Genomic DNA, 21045 nt, shown 5'->3' with positions numbered 1-21045 from the left:
CAGGAACCCAAGCAACAGAAACCAAGACTGCATGCCATCATCGGAGCCCAATTCTCCCACCAAAACAAACATGGAATATCCAAACACACCAGAAAAGCAAGATCTAGTTTCAAAATCATATTTGATCATGATGCTGGAGGACTTCAAGAAAGACATGAACACACTTAGGGAAACACAGGAAATCATTAATAAACAAGTAGAAGCCTACAGAGAGGAATGGCAAAAATCCCTGAAAGAATTCCAGGAAAACACAATCAAACAGTTGAAGGAATTAAAAATGGAAATAGAAGCAATCAAGAAAGAACACATGGAAACAACCCTGGATATAGAAAACCAAAAGAAGAGACAAGGAGCTGTAGATACAAGCTTCACCAACAGAATACAAGAGATGGAAGAGAGAATCTCAGGAGCAGAAGATTCCATAGAAATCATTGACTCAACTGTCAAAGATAATGTAAAGCGGAAAAAGCTACTGGTCCAAAACATACAGGAAATCCAGGACTCAATGAGAAGATCAAACCTAAGGATAATAGGTATAGAAGAGAGTGAAGACTCCCAGCTCAAAGGACCAGTAAATATCTTCAACAAAATCATAGAAGAAAACTTCCCTAACCTAAAAAAAGAGATACCCATAGGCATACAAGAAGCCTACAGAACTCCAAATAGATTGGACCAGAAAAGAAACACCTCCCGTCACATAATTGTCAAAACACCAAACGCACAAAATAAAGAAAGAATATTAAAAGCAGTAAGGGAAAAAGGTCAAGTAACATATAAAGGGAGACCTATCAGAATCACACCAGACTTCTCGCCAGAAACTATGAAGGCCAGAAGATCCTGGACTGATGTCATACAGACCCTAAGAGAACACAAATGCCAGCCCAGGTTACTGTATCCAGCAAAACTCTCAATTAACATACATGGAGAAACCAAGATATTCCATGACAAAACCAAATTTACACAATATCTTTCTACAAATCCAGCACTACAAAGGATAATAAACGGTAAAGCCCAACATAAGGAGGCAAGCTATACCCTAGAAGAAGCAAGAAACTAATCGTCTTGGCAACAAAACAAAGAGAATGAAAGCACACAAACATAACCTCACATCCAAATATGAATATAAAGGGAAACAATAATCACTATTCCTTAATATCTCTCAATATCAATGGCCTCAACTCCCCAATAAAAAGACATAGATTAACAAACTGAATACGCAACGAGGACCCTGCATTCTGCTGCCTACAGGAAACACACCTCAGAGACAAAGACAGACACTACCTCAGAGTGAAAGGCTGGAAAACAACTTTCCAAGCAAATGGTCAGAAGAAGCAAGCTGGAGTAGCCATTCTAATATCAAATAAAATCAATTTCCAACTAAAAGTCATCAAAAAAGATAAGGAAGGACACTTCATATTCATCAAAGGAAAAATCCACCAAGATGAACTCTCAATCCTAAATATCTATGCCCCAAATACAAGGGCACCTACATACGTAAAAGAAACCTTACTAAAGCTCAAAACACACATTGCACCTCACACAATAATAGTGGGAGATTTCAACACCCCACTCTCATCAATGGACAGATCATGGAAACAGAAATTAAACAGTGATGTCGACAGACTAAGAGAAGTCATGAGCCAAATGGACTTAACGGATATTTATAGAACATTCTATCCTAAAGCAAAAGGATATACCTTCTTCTCAGCTCCTCATGGTACTTTCTCCAAAATTGACCATATAATTGGTCAAAAAACGGGCCTCAACAGGTACAGAAAGATAGAAATAATCCCATGCGTGCTATCGGACCACCACGGCCTAAAACTGGTCTTCAATAACAATAAGGGAAGAATGCCCACATATACGTGGAAATTGAACAATGCTCTACTCAATGATAACCTGGTCAAGGAAGAAATAAAGAAAGAAATTAAAAACTTTTTAGAATTTAATGAAAATGAAGATACAACATACTCAAACTTATGGGACACAATGAAAGCTGTGCTAAGAGGAAAACTCATAGCGCTGAGTGCCTGCAGAAAGAAACAGGAAAGAGCATATGTCAGCAGCTTGACAGCACACCTAAAAGCTCTAGAACAAAAAGAAGCAAATACACCCAGGAGGAGTAGAAGGCAGGAAATAATCAAACTCAGAGCTGAAATCAACCAAGTAGAAACAAAAAGGACCATAGAAAGAATCAACAGGACCAAAAGTTGGTTCTTTGAGAAAATCAACAAGATAGATAAACCCTTAGCCAGACTAACGAGAGGACACAGAGAGTGCGTCCAAATTAACAAAATCAGAAATGAAAAGGGAGACATAACTACAGATTCAGAGGAAATTCAAAAAATCATCAGATCTTACTATAAAAACCTATATTCAACAAAATTTGAAAATCTTCAGGAAATGGACAATTTCCTAGACAGATACCAGGTATCAAAGTTAAATCAGGAACAGATAAACCAGTTAAACAACCCCATAACTCCTAAGGAAATAGAAGCAGTCATTAAAGGTCTCCCAACCAAAAAGAGCCCAGGTCCAGATGGGTTTAGTGCAGAATTCTATCAAACCTTCATAGAAGACCTCATACCAATATTATCCAAACTATTCCACAAAATTGAAACAGATGGAGCCCTACCGAATTCCTTCTACGAATCTACAATTACTCTTATACCTAAACCACACAAAGACACAACAAAGAAAGAGAACTTCAGACCAATTTCCCTTATGAATATCGACGCAAAAATACTCAATAAAATTCTGGCAAACCGAATTCAAGAGCACATCAAAACAATCATCCACCATGATCAAGTAGGCTTCATCCCAGGCATGCAGGGATGGTTTAATATACGGAAAACCATCAACGTGATCCATTATATAAACAAACTGAAAGAACAGAACCACATGATCATTTCATTAGATGCTGAGAAAGCATTTGACAAAATTCAACACGCCTTCATGATAAAAGTCATGGAAAGAATAGGAATTCAAGGCCCATACCTAAACATAGTAAAAGCCATATACAGCAAACCAGTTGCTAACATTAAACTAAATGGAGAGAAACTTGAAGCAATCCCACTAAAATCAGGGACTAGACAAGGCTGCCCACTCTCTCCCTACTTATTCAATATAGTTCTTGAAGTTCTAGCCAGAGCAATCAGACAACAAAAGGAGATCAAAGGGATACAGATCGGAAAAGAAGAGGTCAAAATATCACTATTTGCAGATGATATGATAGTATATTTAAGTGATCCCAAAAGTTCCACCAGAGAACTACTAAAGCTGATAAACAACATCAGCAAAGTGGCTGGGTATAAAATTAACTCAAATAAATCAGTTGCCTTCCTCTATACAAAAGAGAAACAAGCCGAGAAAGAAATTAGGGAAACGACACCCTTCATAATAGACCCAAATAATATAAAGTACCTCGGTGTGACTTTAACCAAGCAAGTAAAAGATCTGTACAATAAGAACTTAAAGACACTGAAGAAAGAAATTGAAGAAGACCTCAGAAGATGGAAAGATCTCCCATGCTCATGGATTGGCAGGATTAATATAGTAAAAATGGCCATTTTACCAAAAGCAATCTACAGATTCAATGCAATCCCCATCAAAATACCAATCCAATTCTTCAAAGAGTTAGACAGAACAATTTGCAAATTCATCTGGAATAACAAAAAACCCAGGATAGCTAAAGCTATCCTCAACAATAAAAGGACTTCAGGGGGAATCACTATCCCTGAACTCAAGCAGTATTACAGAGCAATAGTGATAAAAACTGCATGGTATTGGTACAGAGACAGACAGATAGACCAATGGAATAGAATTGAAGACCCAGAAATGAACCCACACACCTATGGTCACTTGATTTTTGACAAAGGAGCCAAAACCATCCAATGGAAAAAAGATAGCATTTTCAGCAAATGGTGCTGGTTCAACTGGAGGGCAACATGTAGAAGAATGCAGATCGATCCATGCTTATCACCCTGTACAAAGCTTAAGTCGAAGTGGATCAAGGACCTCCACATCAAACCAGACACACTCAAACTAATAGAAGAAAAACTAGGGAAGCATCTGGAACACATGGGCACTGGAAAAAATTTCCTGAACAAAACACCAATGGCTTATGCTCTAAGATCAAGAATTGACAAATGGGATCTCATAAAACTGCAAAGCTTCTGTAAGGCAAAGGACACTGTGGTTAGGACAAAACGGCAACCAACAGATTGGGAAAAGATCTTTACCAACCCTACAACAGATAGAGGCCTTATATCCAAAATATACAAAGAACTCAAGAAGTTAGACCGCAGGGAAACAAATAACCCTATTAAAAAATGGGGTTCAGAGCTAAACAAAGAATTCACAGCTGAGGAATGCCGAATGGCTGAGAAACACCTAAAGAAATGTTCAACATCTTTAGTCATAAGGGAAATGCAAATCAAAACAACCCTGAGATTTCACCTCACACCAGTGCGATTGGCTAAGATCAAAAACTCAGGTGACAGCAGATGCTGGCGAGGTTGTGGAGAAAGAGGAACACTCCTCCATTGTTGGTGGGATTGCAGACTGGTAAAACCATTCTGGAAATCAGTCTGGAGGTTCCTCAGAAAATTGGACATTGAACTGCCTGAGGATCCAGCTATACCTCTCTTGGGCATATACCCAAAAGATGCCTCAACATATAAAAGAGACACGTGCTCCACTATGTTCATCGCAGCCTTATTTATAATAGCCAGAAAATGGAAAGAACCCAGATGCCCTTCAACAGAGGAATGGATACAGAAAATGTGGTACATCTACACAATGGAATACTACTCAGCTATCAAAAACAACGAGTTTATGAAATTCGTAGGCAAATGGTTGGAACTGGAAAATATCATCCTGAGTGAACTAACCCAATCACAGAAAGACATACATGGTATGCACTCATTGATAAGTGGCTATTAGCCCAAATGCTTGAATTACCCTAGATCCCTAGAACAAACGAAACTCAAGACGGATGATCAAAATGTGAATGCTTCACTCCTTCTTTAAATGAGGAAAAAGAATACCCTTGGCAGGGAAGGGAGAGGCAAAGATTAAAACAGAGACTGAAGGAACACCCATTCAGAGCCTGTCCCACATTTGGCCCATACATATACAGCCAATTGGACTAGATGGATGAAGCAAAGAAGTGCAGACCGACAGGAGCCGGATATAGATCGCTCCTGAGAGACACAGCCAGAATACAGCAAATACAGAGGCGAATGCCAGCAGCAAACCACTGAACTGAGAATAGGTCCCCTATTGAAGGAATCAGAGAAAGAACTGGAAGAGCTTGAAGGGGCTCGAGACCCCAAAAGTACAACAATGCCAAGCAACCAGAGCTTCCAGGGACTAAGCCACTACCTAAAGACTATACATGGACTGACCCTGGACTCTGACCCCATAGGTAGCAATGAATATCCTAGTAAGAGCACCAGTGGAAGGGGAAGCCCTGGGTCCTGCTAAGACTGAACCCCCAGTGAACTAGTCTATGGGGGGAGGGCGGCAATGGTGGGAGGGTTGGGAGGGGAACACCCATAAGGAAAGGGAGGGGGGAGGGGGATGTTTGCCCGGAAACCGGGAAAGGGAATAACACTCGAAATGTATATAAGAAATACTCAAGTTAATAAAAAAAATAAAAATAAAAAAAAAAATAAAGCCAAAAAAAAAAAAAAAAGAATAAGTAAGGAGAGTGGGCAGCCTTGTCTAGTGCATGATTTTAGTGGGATTGCTTCAAGTTTCTTTCCATTTAGTTTGATGTTAGCTACTGGCTTGCTGTATATACCTTTTACTATGTTTAGGTATGGGCCTTGAATTCCTGTTCTTTCCAGGACTTTTATCATGAAGAGGTGCTGAATTTTGTCAAATGCTTTCTCAGCATCTAATGAAATGATCATATGGTTTTTATCTTTGACTTTGTTTATATAGTGGATTACATTGATGGTTTTACGTATATTGAACCATCCCTGCATCCCTGGGATGAAGCCTACTTGATCATGATGGATAATCATTTTGATTTGTTCTTGGATTCAGTTTGCAAGAATTTTATTGAGCATTTTTGCACTTGTATTCATAAGGGAAATTGGTCTGAAGTTCTCTTTCTTTGTTGGGTCTTTGTGTGGTTTCAGTATAAGAGTAATTGTGGCTTCAGAGAAGGAATTTGGTAGTGCTCCATCTGTTTCTATTTTGTGGAATAGTTTGAACTGTATTGGTATGAGGTCTTCTATGAAGGTCTGATAGAATTCTGCACTAAACCTGTCTGGACCTGGGCTCTTTTTGGCTGGAGGACTTTTAATAACTGTTTCTATCTCTTTAGAAGTTATGGGGTTGTTTACATGATTTATTTATTCCTGATTTAACTTTGGTACCTGGTATCTGTCTAGAAAATTGTCCATTTCCTGCAGATTTTCAAGTTTTGTTGAATATAGGCTTTTGTAGGATCTGATGATATTTTGAATTTCCTCAGATTCTGTTGCAGATTCTATTGTTATTTCTCCCTTTTCATTTCTGATTTTGTTAATTTGGATACACTCTCTGTGCCCTCTGGTTAGTCTGGATCAGAGTTTATCTATCGTGATTTTCTCGAACCAGCTCCTAGTTTCATGGATTCTTTGTATAGTTCTTTTTGTTTTTCTTGGTTGATTTCAGCCCTGAGTTTGATTATTTCCTGCCTTTTACTCCTCTTGGATGTATTTGCTTTTTGTTTTACAGCTTTTAGGTGTGCTTTCAAGCTGCTTATGTATGCTCTATCAAGGTTCTTTTTGGAGGCACTCAGGGCTGAGTTTTCCTCTTAGCACTGCTTTTCCTGTATCCCATAATTTTGGGTATATTGTGCTTCATTTTCATTAATTTCTAAAAAGTCTAATTTCTTCCTTGACCAAGTTATCATTGAGTAGAGCATTGTTCAACTTCCAGGTATATGTAGGTGTTCTATCCTTATTATTGTTATTGAAGATCAGCCTTAGTCCATGGTGGTCTGATAGGATGCATGGGATTATACTATCTCCCTGTATCTGTTGAGGCCTGTTTTGTGACAGATTATATGGTCAATTTTGGAGAAGGTATCATGAGATAGTAAGAAGGTATATCCTTTTGCTTCAGAATGAAACGTTTGTTTCATAACTTCTGTTAGTTTCTCTATGTCTCTGTTTAATTTCTGTTTCCATGATCTGCCCATTGATGAGAGTGGGGTGTTGAAATTTCCTACTGTTATTATGTGAGGTGCAATGTGTGAGTTGAGCTGTAGTAAGGTTTCTTTTATGAATGCAGTTGCCCTTGCATTTGAAGCATAGATATTCTGAATTGACAGTTCATCTTGGTGGATTTTTCCTTTGATGAATATGAAGTGTCGTTCCTTAATCTTTTTTGATGACTTTTGGTTGAAAGTCGATTTTATTTGATATTAGAATGGCTACTCCAGCTTGTTTCTTCAGACCATTTGTTTGGAAAGTTGTTTTCCAGCCTTTTACTCTGAGGTTATGTCTGTCTTTGTCTCTGAGGTGTGTTTCCTGTATGCAGCAAAATGCTGCGTCCTGTTTATGTGTCCAGTCAGTTAGTCTATGTCTTTTTATTGGGTAATTGAGTCCATTCGTCTTAAGAGATATTAAGGAATGGTGATTATTGCTTCCTGTTAATTTCATTGTTAGCAGTGGAATTATGTTTGTGTCTCTCTTCTTTTGGTTTCGTTGCAAGGAGATAACTTTCTTGTTTTTTCTAGGATGTAGTTTCCCTCCTTGTGTTGGAGTTTTCCATCTATTACCTTTTGTAGTGCTGGATTTGTAGAAAGATATTGTGTAAATTTGGTTTTGTCATGGAGTATCTTGATGTCTCCATCTATGTTAATTGAGAGTTTTACTGGATATAGTAGCCTGGGCTGGCATTTGTGTTCTCTTAGGGTTTGTATAACATCTGCCCAGGATCTTCTGGCTTTCATAGTCTCTGGTGTGAAGTCTGACATGATTCTGATAGGTCTGCTTTATATGTTACTTGACCTTTTTCCCTTGCTGCTTTTAAAATTCTTTCCTTGTTTTGTGCATTTGGTGTTTTGACTATTACTTGATGGGAAGAATTTCCTTTCTGGTCCAATCTATTTGGAGTTCTATATACTTCTTGTCTGTTTATGGAAATCTCTTTCTTTAGGTTAGGGAAGTTTTCTTCTATAATTTTGTTGGAGATATTTATATTGGCCCTTTAAGTTAAGAGTCTTCACTTTCTTCCATATCTATTATCTTTAGGTTTGATCTTCTCATTGTGTCCTGGATTTCTTGAATGTTTTGGGCAAGGAACTTTTTGCATTTTACATTATCTTGGAACGTTGTGTCGATGTTTTCTATGGTATATTCTGCCCCTGAGATTTTCTCTTCTATCTCTTGTGTTGTGTTGATGATGCTTGCTTCTATGATTCCTGATCTCTATCTCCAGAGGTGTCTCCCTTTGTGCTTTCTTCATTGTTTCTATTTCCATTTTTAAATCCTGAATGGTGTTTTTCAGTTCCTTCACCTGTTTGGTTGTGTTTTCCTTAATTCTTTAATGGATTTTTGTGTTTCATCTTTAAGAGCTTCTACTTATTTACTTGTGTCCTCCTGTATTTCTTTAAAGGAGTTATTTATGTCCTTCTTAAAGTCCTCCATCATCATCATAAAATGTGATTTTAAATTCAAACCTCACATTTCTTTGTGCATTTGGATATCCAGTATTTGCCTTGGTAGGAGAACTGGGCTCTGATGATGTCAAGTAGTCTTGGTTTCTGTTGCTTAGGTTCCTATGCTTACCTCTCACCATCAGGTTATTTCTGGTGCTAACTTGTCTTGCTGTCTCTGACAGTGGCTTGACCCTCCTGTAGGCCTGTGTGTCAGCACTCCTGTAGACCTGTTTTCTTTCAGCTGTATCTGAGAACAGAGAGCTCTACTCTCAGGTGTGTAGGCACTCCTGGTGACTGGCTTTCAGCTCTCGGCGCAGGCGGAAACTGGAAGGGTCATGTTCATGACTGCTCCTAGGTCCAGGGATCACAGATGGCACTAGGCAATTTCTTCTTGGGTCAGAAAGTAGTTGTCTCCTCTGAGTTCTCAGGATTGTTTGCACTTCTGAGGGTCCAATTCTCTCTCCCCAATTGGATTTGGGTGCAGGGAGCTGTGGGAACAGTTCAGTTCAGTTCTGGGCCCAGGCAAAAACCAGCAGGTTCCTGCCACTGACTGTTCCTATATTCCTATACCCAGAGGCACTATGCAGTTTCCTCTTGGGCCAGGGATGTGGGCAGAAGTAGGCAGAAGTGGCGGTCTGTCCTGCAGTCTCAGGATTGTCCACATTTCTGGGAGTTCAGCTCTCTCCCCTAGGGATTTGACTGCAGGGATCTGTGGGATCAGTTCAGTTCAGTTCCAGGCACAGCCAGAAACCAGAATTGTCCCATCCTAGAGGACTTCTGCCTTTGTGTGTCCTGAGTCCATCAGGCAGGTCATTTGGAGCAGAAAAGTTGGTCTTACCTCTGCTCTCAGGTGTGTAGGTGTTCCTGGTGACTGAAGTCATTGTTTTTAGTAACTGAGTAGTACTCCATTGTATAAATGTATCACATTTTCTGTATCCATTCTTTGGTTGAAAGACATCTGAGTTCTTCCCAACTTTGGGCTATTATAAAGAAGGCTGCTATAAATATAATGGAGCATGTGTACTTGTTATATATTGGAGAATCTTTTAAGTATATGCCCAGGAGTGGTATATCTGGGTCCTCAAAGGAAATGCCAGACTGATTTCCAGAGTGGTTATACTAGCTTGCATTCCCACCAACAATGGAGGAGTGTTCCTCTTTCTCTACATTCTTGCAAGCATTTGCTGTCACTGGAGTTTTTCATCTTAGCCATTCTGACTGGTGAGAGGTAGAATCTCAGGGATGTTTTAATATTCATTTCCCTGATGACTAAAGATGTTGAACATTTCTCTAAGTTCTTCTCAGCCATGCAAGATTATGCAAGATTCTTCAGGTGAGAATTCTCTGTTTTGCTCTGTATCCATTTTTAATAGGGCTATTTGGTTTTCTGGAGTCTAACTTCTTGAGTTCTTTGTATATTTTGGATGTTAACCCTCTATGAAATGTAGGATTGGTAAAGATCTTTTCCCAATGTGTAGGTTGCCATTTTGTCCTGATGACAGCGTTCTATGCCTTACAGAAGCTTTGCAGTTTTATGAGGTTCCATTTGTTGGTTGTTGATCTTAGAACATAAGCCATTGGTGTTCTGTTCAGGAAATTTTCTTCTGTGCCCATGTGTTTGAGGCTTGTCTCCACTTTCTCTTCTATTAGATTCATCTTCTCTGGTTTTATGGGAAGGTCATTGATCCACTTGGACTTCGGCTTTGTACAAGAAGAAAAAGTGGATCAAGTTGTATTCTTGAATGTGCAGACCACCAGTTGAACCAGCACCATTTGTTGAAAATGCTGTCTCTTTTCCATTGGATGGTTTTAGCTACTTTGTCAAAGATCAGGTGACCAGAAGTGTGTATAGGTTCATTTCTGGGTCTGCAATTCTATTCCATTGATCTACCTGACTATATCTGTACCAATACCATACAGTTTTTATATGATTGCTCTGTAGAACAGCTTGAGGTAAGGGATGGTGATTCCCCCAGAAGTTCTTTTATTTGTTGAGAACAGTTTTTGCTCTCCTGGGTTTTTTGTTATTCCTAATGAATTTGACAACTGCTCTTTCTAATTTTATGCAAAATTGAATTGGAATTTTGATGGGAATTGCATTGAATTTGTAGATTGCTTTCAGCAAGATGCCTCATTTTTACTATATTAATCCTGACAACCCATGAGCATGAGAGATTTTTCCATCTTCTGAGATCTTTGATTTCTTTCTTCAGAAACTTGAAGTTCTTTTCATATAGGTCTTTAATTTGCTTGCTTAGAGTCACACAGAAGTGTTTTATACTATTTGTGACTATTGTGAAGGGTGTTGTTTCCATAATTTCTTTCTCAGCCCATTTATCCTTTGAGTAAATGAAGGCTACTGATTTGTTTGAGTTAATTTTATATCCAGCCACTTTGCTAATGTTATCAGGTTTAGGAGTTCTCTGGTGGGTTTTTGGGGTCATTTAAGTATACTATCATACCATCTGAAAATAGTGATATTTTGAATTCTTTCTTTCCAATCTGTATCCCCTTGACCTCCTTTTGTTGTCTGATTGCTCTGGCTAGAACTTCAAGAACTATATTGAATAGGTAGGGAGAGAGTGGGCAGCCTTGTCTAGTCCCTGATTTTTAGTGGGATTGCTTCAAGTTTCTCTCCATTTAGTTTGATGTCGGCTACTGGTTTGCTGTATATTCCTTTTACTATGTTGAGCAGAGAGTATGATATGGAGAAGATCATTCTGGTACAATTGGTCTGTACATTGAAAAAATAGTTTTTACTTTACTACAATCAGTTTTTAAAACAAAATAGGATTCACTTATTTACAGTAAATATCTATCTTCCATATGTCTGTCAAAAAGCAGGTGTCCATAGGTGTGTGGATATATGTTTGAGCCTTTGATTTGAATCCATTCATTGATGTGCTTTTAGGTTGATCGCATGCTGTTTTTCTTACCACAGCTCTGTAATATAACTTGATATGTGGGATGCCCATACCTTCAGCAGTTCTTATTTAGAATTGTTTTAGTTCTCTTGGGTGTTTTTGGGAGGCTGGGGAATGTTTCCACACACACAAAAAAAAAAAATCAACAAATGCTGCAAGTCAAACGAGATGGCTACATGTAGAAGAATAAAAACAGTTCCATTGACTTCAATACAAGACCATATACACTGAATCTGATAGAAAAGAAAGTGGAGAATAAGCTTGAACTCATTAGCACAGGGAAGGACTTTCTGAACAGAACATTAACAGCTCAGGCAATAATACCAACAACTAATTTTCAGGACTTCGTAAAGCTGAAAAGATTCCATACAGCAAAGGACATCATCATTTGGAGAAAGCAGCAGCCTACAGAATAGGACGAAAATAATTCCCAGTTTTGCATCTGACACAGGATTAGTATCTACAATATTCATCCTCTTTGAACTTCCCCAAGTCTGCACAGCTATCAGCACTTCCCATCTTTATATTATTAGAAGAACCCATGGAGCTCTGGTTGCTACAATTAGCCACTTTCCTAGTTCAAAGTCCTTAATTTTTCCAGAGCCCTTCGAAAACAGTCACATAGGCAGGCCTGTGCCTCACTCCTAATACCAATATCTGTACTAGTTTTCTATTACTCTGACAAAGCACCACAACCAAGGCAACTTATAAAAGAAACCATTTAATTCAGCTCATGGTTTCACAATGTACGAATTCATGATGATTATGTAATGGGATGGCACAAGGTTGGCACATCTTGATTTGCAAGCAAGAGGCAAAGAAAGAACATTAGAAATAGCAGAAGTCTTTTGAAACTACAAATCCCATTTTTTTTCAGAAAGGCCACACCTCCTAATCCTTCTCTGAAGGTTCCACCAATGTCCAACTGTTAATGCATATGAAATTATGGGATATATTGCAATTTAATCAAACATGATGGGTACAGTTTTTCCTACATTTCTAGAAGACAATCTCAGAGCAAAAATGCTGTTACTCTGGTTATTACAATCTTTCTGAGGCCCCTTCTATAGTTATCCTTGAGCCTTAAATGTAGGAGATGTGTTAGAGAAGTATTGGGCTCCACAATTGTAAACATTGGTAAATTGAGAGTTTTATATAATGGTCTGTATGGTTTGTATATGCTCGGCCCAGGGAGAGGCACCATTAGAAGGTGTGGCCCTGTTGGAGTAGATGTGTCACTGTGGGTGTAGGCTAAAAGACCTTCATCCTAGCTGCATAGAGCCAGTATTCTGCTAGCAGCCTTTAAATGAACTCTCAGCCCCTCTTGCACCATGCCTACCTGAATGCTGCTATGTTCCTGTCTTGATGATAATGGACGGAACCTCTGAATCTATAAGTTAGCCCCAATTAAATGTTGTCTTTATAAGAGTTGCCTTGGTCATGGTGTCTGTTCACAGCAGTAAAACCCTAGGACAGTTCCAATGCATTGCAAAAATAAAATTACTTAATGAGTAGTGAGAACTACACTTATCTGTGAGTATATGGACAAATATTTAGATTGAAGTTAGGCTTCTGCTGGTTTGGTAAAGTGGTTAGGGTAAGTTCTCCTCCATAATTAGTAGCTTCTCTAGCATTTCAGATTTAAAAAAAGCCTTAGCTAGGCCTTATGTACCAGGTATTTTTTTCCTTTTTATTATGTGAGCCTTAAGTCACGATTAGAAAGATGATGGTTACCATTATTTTAACTACTTGGTGTGGGGAGCGGGTGTAGCGGCAATCCCAAGATGGCTCCCGGGACTGCTGCCAAGTCTTACAACTAGCACCTGAAAGTAAGCCACGCCCCATCGTGAGTGCTGCACAGGCGCACCATGACAATAGATCAGGCCATGTGACGTGGACCTATGAACGGAGGTTACGCAGACTGGACGGTTGAGATGGAGTTGAGGGAGGTTATAAGGGAGTGCCCCAGGGGCTGAAGAGAGATTGTTGCTGCTTGCATGCAAAAAGGTTCCTGAATAAACTGCTTTGAGAAGAACGTCATGGTGTCTCTCCTTTCCTGCTGGTCCGGGTTGGAAGCTACAACTTGGGATTGGATAACCTATCAGGAGAATGGTTCTCAATGTTACATTATGCCTTCTCTTACCATGAAAGATAGTCTTGAGGAAAGAAACTTTCAGGTTGGATCCAGTCCATGCCCTTTAGTTTCTCTGTCTTAAGTGCATGGTGTCTTAGCAATAAGGTCTTTTGAGGGACAACCAAAAGCAATAACAATAGCCTATAATGTTTGGGGAGTCTCTTGGACAGACCTGACCAACAAATCAAATAAGGAAGTCCCATGACTGATGTTGGGGTTTTTGTCAGATGGTCTGTTATTCTTGAGTAGATGATGGTCATCATCTCAGATGTGGACATTGTGCTTAAACCACACATGTATTTGTTGAAACTGACTGAAATCTATTGTAGATGTTTTTAGGTAGATAGTTAATAGTTTGCTTCCTTACTAGATAATTAGATATGTTATGCTCCCTCCTCTGTCTGTATTTAACTCCCTCCCTACAACTTAAAGGCTCTTCATTTCCCCAACTCTCCATTCAGATCACTTGTACCTCACTATTCACTTCTACTTCACTGGCTGATGCCTTTACTTCAGGTTGTAAACTTAATCTGAAGATTTGGAGCTAGGAACCCCAGATGAGAGAGAACATGAAACATTTATAGTTGTGAATCTGTGTTAAGACATTCAATATGATATTTTATAGCTATACCCAGATGCCTACAAAGATCATGATTTCATTTTTATTTATAGCTGACTAGTATTCCATACTGTATATGTACCACATTTTAAATTATTACTTTCATTAGTTGATGGGCAAGTAGATTATTCCCATTACCCAGATATTGTGCATAGAGCAGCAATGACCATGTCTGAACAAGTACTTAGCAAGGATTCTTTGTAATAAAGGCTATGGAGCCTGAAAAAGCCATCTTCTGTAACCAAGTCACTTCCAGTGGTGAGACTGGAACACCAACCAGGCCACAAAATCTTTGACCTACATTCTATCCTATTTGCAAGATGTGAGTGGGCAATGGATCTGTGGAATGTGTGATAACATCCAACTAATGGCTGGTCTAATTTGAGGCCCACATCACAAAAGGGAATGCCCATGCCTAACTCTGCCTGAATGACAAGTAACTGGAAGCTATATGGATAGCCCAGAAACATAGAGCAGAAAAAAAAATCAGCAACTTATTGTCTTAGTCACTGTGCTATTGCTGTGAAGAAACAGATTTCCTCTGACTGGGTGGACTTGCCTACCCTGATAGTAATTTGTGCCTAATCTTATTGTAACAAGTTGTGCTCTGTTTTGTTGATATCTCTGGAAGACCCACTCTTTTCTGAAGAGAAATAGAGGAGATGTGGATCTGGAAGGGGCAATGGAGATGGAGACTGAGAGGCAAGGAGGGAGGGGAAACTGTAATTGGGACATACTATACAGGAGAAGAATTAAAAAATAAAATAAAATGAAGGAAAGAGGGAAGATAAAATGAACTTCATTCTGAATGTGAATGTCTTTCCCATACTCTACTAAAATATATAGCAAGGGGAGTAAATATAAAGTAATGAACAGAAAGGTGAAGGGGCTCTCACTGCTCTCTGAAGCTGGTTTTCGGCTGAGGGGGGAAGGATTTGGGAGTGTTGTCATTTTAATAGCTGCATAGAATTTCAAAGCATCAATGTACCATTGTTTAATGATATCTTTTGAAAAATAAAGGACTGAATTATTTCTATTTTTTAAAAAAGGACAATTCTCAGCTTAAGAGAATTCTTCCTCTCTTGAGAAATTTAAAAACATCCAGAACACCCCAAGAATCCTTTCTGACAGGTTTTTATTCTCCTTCGTTCTTCTATCTTAAGCGCACATTCTCTCTCTATCTTTATCTCTCCCCTTCCCCCTCCCCCTAGCCTAAACTATACTTCAAAATTAATTTAGAGAAAAGGCAAACCACATTTTAATGGAAGAAATATTTGAATGGGCAATTTATCAAAGGAGATATTTAAATGATCAATAAGTATAAGCAATGGTGTTTCAGTGGTAATAACATCATGAGGGAATAAAACACACCAACCAGAATTATTAAATCTACACCAAGAATTGACAAACATGCAGGATTTTCATACATACTTAGTAATGTATAAATTGATTCTGTTATTTTAGAAAACTCTTCTACTAAAGGTCAAAGTGGCCTACTCTGTAATAGAGAATTTTAACCCCCGGGTATATGTCTAAAAGAAATAAATCATTACTTTAAAGTGCATACATATAGTGTTCACAGCAGCTTCATTGATGATATACCTGCTATGGTCTGAATATGAAATATCTCTGATTCATGTGTTTGAAAACCTGTCCCCAGCTCATGGCACTTCTGGAAAATGCCATAGAGCTTTCAACAGGCATAGCCTAGATGAATGAAGGAGCAATGCAGGGGGCTTGATGCTAAGGACCCAGTTCCTGTCTGTGCTCTGCATGCTGGCTGTACATTATATGAGTAGCCAGTCCTAGCTCCTGCTGCCATGTTGCCCCTACCTGATAAACTGCAACCCCTTTAAACCATGAAGCAAAATACACAACTCTTAATTTGCTTCAGGTAAAGTATTTGCTCAGTCACAGCATTGAGAAAATAATAGATACATAAAGGAGTTTAAGACCATCCTGGTCTACAGAGTGAATTCCAGGGCAGCTTGGTCTATAGAGTGAGTTCCAGGACCGCCAGGGTTGCACAGAGAAACCCTGTCTCAAAAAACCAAAATAAAAGAGAGTGAGATCAGAGCTAAAAGAAATCTATGCATTTGGTATAGGCCCTTGGAACTCGTCTGTGGAAGTATAGAACTGTTTGAAACTTTGGTCTGAAAAGGCTTGAGAATGTTGTAATCAGAGCTTAATGGGGCATTCTTGTAGGAATTTGGAAGCCCAGAATGTCAACAGAGATGCAGAGTAGAAGTCCAGCTTGTGAATTTCCAGAAGAGAACAAGAATTGAATTAGAAATTGGACTACATGTCATCCGTGTTACACCCTGGAATAGAATCTGGCTGCATTCAGCGGGATCCTTAGAATTTGAGTGAAGCACTGCTCGAGTGTAATCAACCATTGATTTGGTTGGCAAAGTTCAACACAGAACAGCATTAGGCTATGTTATGGTTACTACATACTGTTCTTATTCAATCTACAGTTAGACAAACAAATGATAAAAAAAAAGTATGCCACTGAGTACTTAAGGAAATGTGTTTAAAATTATATACAAGGTGGGTGCTGAGAAAAACAGCTACAATTTTTAAAGAGGTAACCAGCATTAAAGAGAAATCTTCTTCTTGTACGGGACAAGAGAGGTACTCCAATGACACACTGTAATGAAATAAAAAATACGAATCCCACACTACCACTAGCAAGGCACTGCCAGACAGACTGGCCTGTTCTCATCCCAACAGATTCTCTGACTTAGAGCTCCAAAATCTCTCTACCTGGCTCACTAAGTTCCCTAGGTGGGTTGCTGCCACGCCAGCCCCATGCTTCCAAATTCTCACGTCTCGTTGGGGTGCACTTCTCCCAAACCCACGTTTTGCTGCCATACCCTTTCTCTGGAGCCCAGTTGAGTCACCGTGTGAAGGAAAACACCACCTAAACTTAGTTTAGAATCAACAGGTAACACAATTATTGAGCACAGCAATTAGCATCCTAATTTATAAGCTCTTATAAGTTATAAATCCTCCGGTTTTTAAATTAAATCCTAGCGGCTCCACTACCTGAACCGGGGGACCTCGCCCACCTACATTGCGTCCTCCAACAACTCTCCCGTCCAAAAGACCTATCTCTTTTCCTGCTTCCCCTCTTTAACCTCTCAACCCGGAAGTCCCGCCTACTCACCCAGTGATTGACTCCTTGAAATCTTTATTCATTAGGGGAAAGTTCTGCCACACATACCAACATTAGTCACCATGTTATAAAAAAGTAAACATTAAACAAAGTAGTATGGAGGAAAATATGGGAGGCTCCAATTAGGTACATAAAGGTAGATAAATAAAGAAGGCTGAATGAGGATAAAATAATACTCAAGGTATCTGAAAATGTCATAATTAAAAAAAAAATCAATCTCCAGCCCTGATGGTCTCCCCACCCCATGGCTAACCCCATTCAGTGTCCGTCCAACTTCTCACAATTCGCTTGCTGAACCGCTGTTTTACTGTGACCCAGTAAAAATCAGAACTCTAGAGGCTTGTAATTTATGAGTCAGATTTATAACAATAAATTCTCAACTCACAAAATATTCACACAATGAACTCAGAGCCAACTGATATTGATACAAGTTGCCCACCTAGATTGGACAGATTGTCCTATATTATTCTACCCCCTTCTATGATATGCATAGCTACCTGTGGCTATTTCAAGCCATGTGGATCTGGTTCGTCTTCTTCCTCCATCTTCTCTGTCCTTTAGTCTGTCGGTCCCCTGTCCTCTCTCCCTGAAACTCTCAGCCCTGCCTTCCTTTTTCGTTGCCCAATCACAGATTCATGTGTTATATTTCACCTGTGCTCGACAGCAATCCACAATAAGAAGACTCCTGCCAAGGAATCAGGTGCAGATCTGACTACAGATCTTCACGTCTCTGTTCCTTCAGATCCCACCCCTGAGTCTCATCCACAGCTCTATAGCAGAACACCTACCGTGGTCTCCCTTGCTTCTCTGACTCCATGCCCAATGAATCAGGAAGATCTCCTACAAGTCTCCTTTGCTCAACTCATCCCAGTATCCTATCCTTCATTTCCCCCTGCTGCCCACATCTCCTGTGGATCCCAGACTTTCACTTCCTAACCTATCATTCCACAGTTGCTCTATCCAGTCCCCAACTTCAGCAGGTACCCCAGCTAGCCTACAGTCTACCCCTTCCTGAGAACCAGGTAAGCTGACTATAGATGTTCAACTCTCCCTCTGTTCCCAGACCCAACCCCCTCTCTTCCCCAGCTGTACAGTGTGTCTTTCCCTGATTCCTTTCCTCTCCTCTATTCTCTTCCCGTCTTCTTTTCCTCCCTCCCCCCTCTCTCCCTTTCTTCTTTCTTCCTTCCTTTCTTTCTTTCTTTCTCTCTCTCTTTCTTTCTTTCTTTCTTTCTAACAAAATCTCGATTCTTCAACTTTACCACTGAAGACTCAGGAGCTGGATGCTAGGGTGAAAGCCTGCTAGCTCAGAGAGGCAGAGAAAGCACCCAGCTGACCTTCCTCAATTGATGTCCCAGAAGCCACCTCTCCTTTTACCACAGTGTCTCAAAAAACATCCTTCAAGCCTAATGCCCCCCCCCCTTTCCTGTGTCTCTCTAGCTATTCTCACTCCTGCTCATTCTCTATGGCTATTTTGTAATAATCCTATGTCATTTCCTGTTGGCTGGTTGCCTGCCATGCCTCTGCTCTTGACCTATTGTTTACTTTGTTTAATCCCATTTACAATATTAAAACAGAAACTCTTGGATTAAAGGTATGTGCTAAAGCTGAGCTACACAACTAAAAATAGGGGGTTTTCTGTAAATAACACAATCTTGGGGTTCACAGTGTGATCAAATATCCTGAAACAGTTTTCAGCTGCTTTTCAGGCAGAAAACCCTTTCATAAACTTGTTCTTATACTGGCCTTATTCCCTCGACTCCCATGTCCCCCACTGGTGAAATTATCTATTCTTCCTAAAATGCCCTCAGCTCCCAGACTCCCAGCTACATGAAGCTCAGTCATGCCCAACGCAGCCCACACATTATCTACCCTATATAGCTTTCTTTTTTTTTTTTTTGGTTCTTTTTTTCGGAGCTGGGGACCCCTACATAGCTTTCTGTTCTGATTCCCCTCCCGAGTCACGAGTCTACAGCCGAGGAAGGTACGTACCCCACATGCAGCTGGGAGATACTGGGACCTCCCGGTGCCCATCTTCTAACGTTGTTTGCAGCCTTATTTCTTTTCTTCTCTTCTCCTTTATCCTTGTCCTTTAACCCTTTCACTATTTTCCTTTCGTTCCCTTTACATTTTCGTTAGCTTTGTTTAGGACAGGGACACCCGGTTGCCTTCTGAGGAACAGTTTCAGGCGTATGCTGTCATGCCAGCTGTGCTTTCTTTACATCTACAGACTCTTCTGTGTCTGTTGGCACACACTCTCACATCCAAAGTGCTCAATATCTTTTTAATTTTATTTTTTACATATTCACTGTACATACCATTCACTGCCCCCCTCCTGGTCACCTGTCCCATAATCCTTCCCCCATCCCCCATCCCCCATCCCCCATCCCTCCACCCCCTATCCCCCCACCCCCCTTCTCCTCTGAGCAAGTGGGGGTGTAGGGTATCCTTCACCTTGGCATTTCAAGTCTCTGAGAGACTAGGCACTTTCTCTCCCACTGAGGCCAGACAAGGCAACCCAGCTACTACTTTTGGGATAGCCCCCATTCCAGTTGTTCAGGACCCACATAGAGGCCAAGCTGCACATCTGCTACATATGAGTGGGGAGGCCTCCATCCAACTCATGTATGCGCTTTGGTTGGTGGTTCAGACTCTGAGAGCCCCAAAGGTCCAGGTTAGTTGACACTGTTGGTCTTCCTGTGGAGTTCCTATCGCCTTCAGAGCCTAAAATCCTTCCTCCTCGTCTTCCATAAGAGTTCCCATGCGACATCCACTGTTCGGCTGTGGGTATCTGCACCTGTCAGAGTCAGATGCTGGGTGGAATTCTCAGAGGACAGCTTGCTCCTGTCTGAAAGCATGACAGAATATTATTAATAGTGTTAGGGATTGATGCTTACCCATGGGGTGGGTCCACAGTTGGGCTGCTTACTGGTCAGCCCTCCCCTCAGTCTCTGCTTCATCCCCCATGCCCGCATTTCTTGTAGAAGGATCAATTTTCGGTTGAAAGTTTTGTGGGTGGGTTGATGTCTCTATCACTCCACTAGGGTGTCTGGCTACAAGAGGTGGTGGCCAAAAACTTTAAGCCAGACTTGAATAATGCCAATTGATGCCATATTTAATTTACACAGAGAAATAAAATAATTGAAATCAATAATTATTTCATTTATTATCTTTCTAAACTGTTTCCTTACTTCTAATTTTCATATGATTTATTTCATATAGCTTTTCCAGATTAGCTTAAAAATCTGATTGACTATGAGTTTTGGTCACCCTGATGCCAAGAAGTTTCTATGGCCATATTATTCACTCCTCACTACAAAGGGTTCCTCAGTCTTTTAATTTTCTCTGACTCCTTAACTTCAGCACACTGTCCTTTACACTCACATTTCCATCCATACAAACAATTCCCACATCATGCTGAGACAGTCTCTGACCAGGGACCAGTCCTTCCTGCTCCTGCTCAATGTTATTTCCCAGGTCATGTCCATGTTGTTATTGATGAGTCTGAAGTGTTGTGAATAACTAAGTGCC

This window comes from Rattus norvegicus, chromosome 5, assembly GCF_021556685.1.
Source record: "Rattus norvegicus strain SHRSP/BbbUtx chromosome 5, alternate assembly SHRSP_T2T, whole genome shotgun sequence".
NCBI classification, from domain to species: domain Eukaryota; kingdom Metazoa; phylum Chordata; class Mammalia; order Rodentia; family Muridae; genus Rattus; species Rattus norvegicus.
This window is presented reverse-complemented; position numbering follows the sequence as displayed.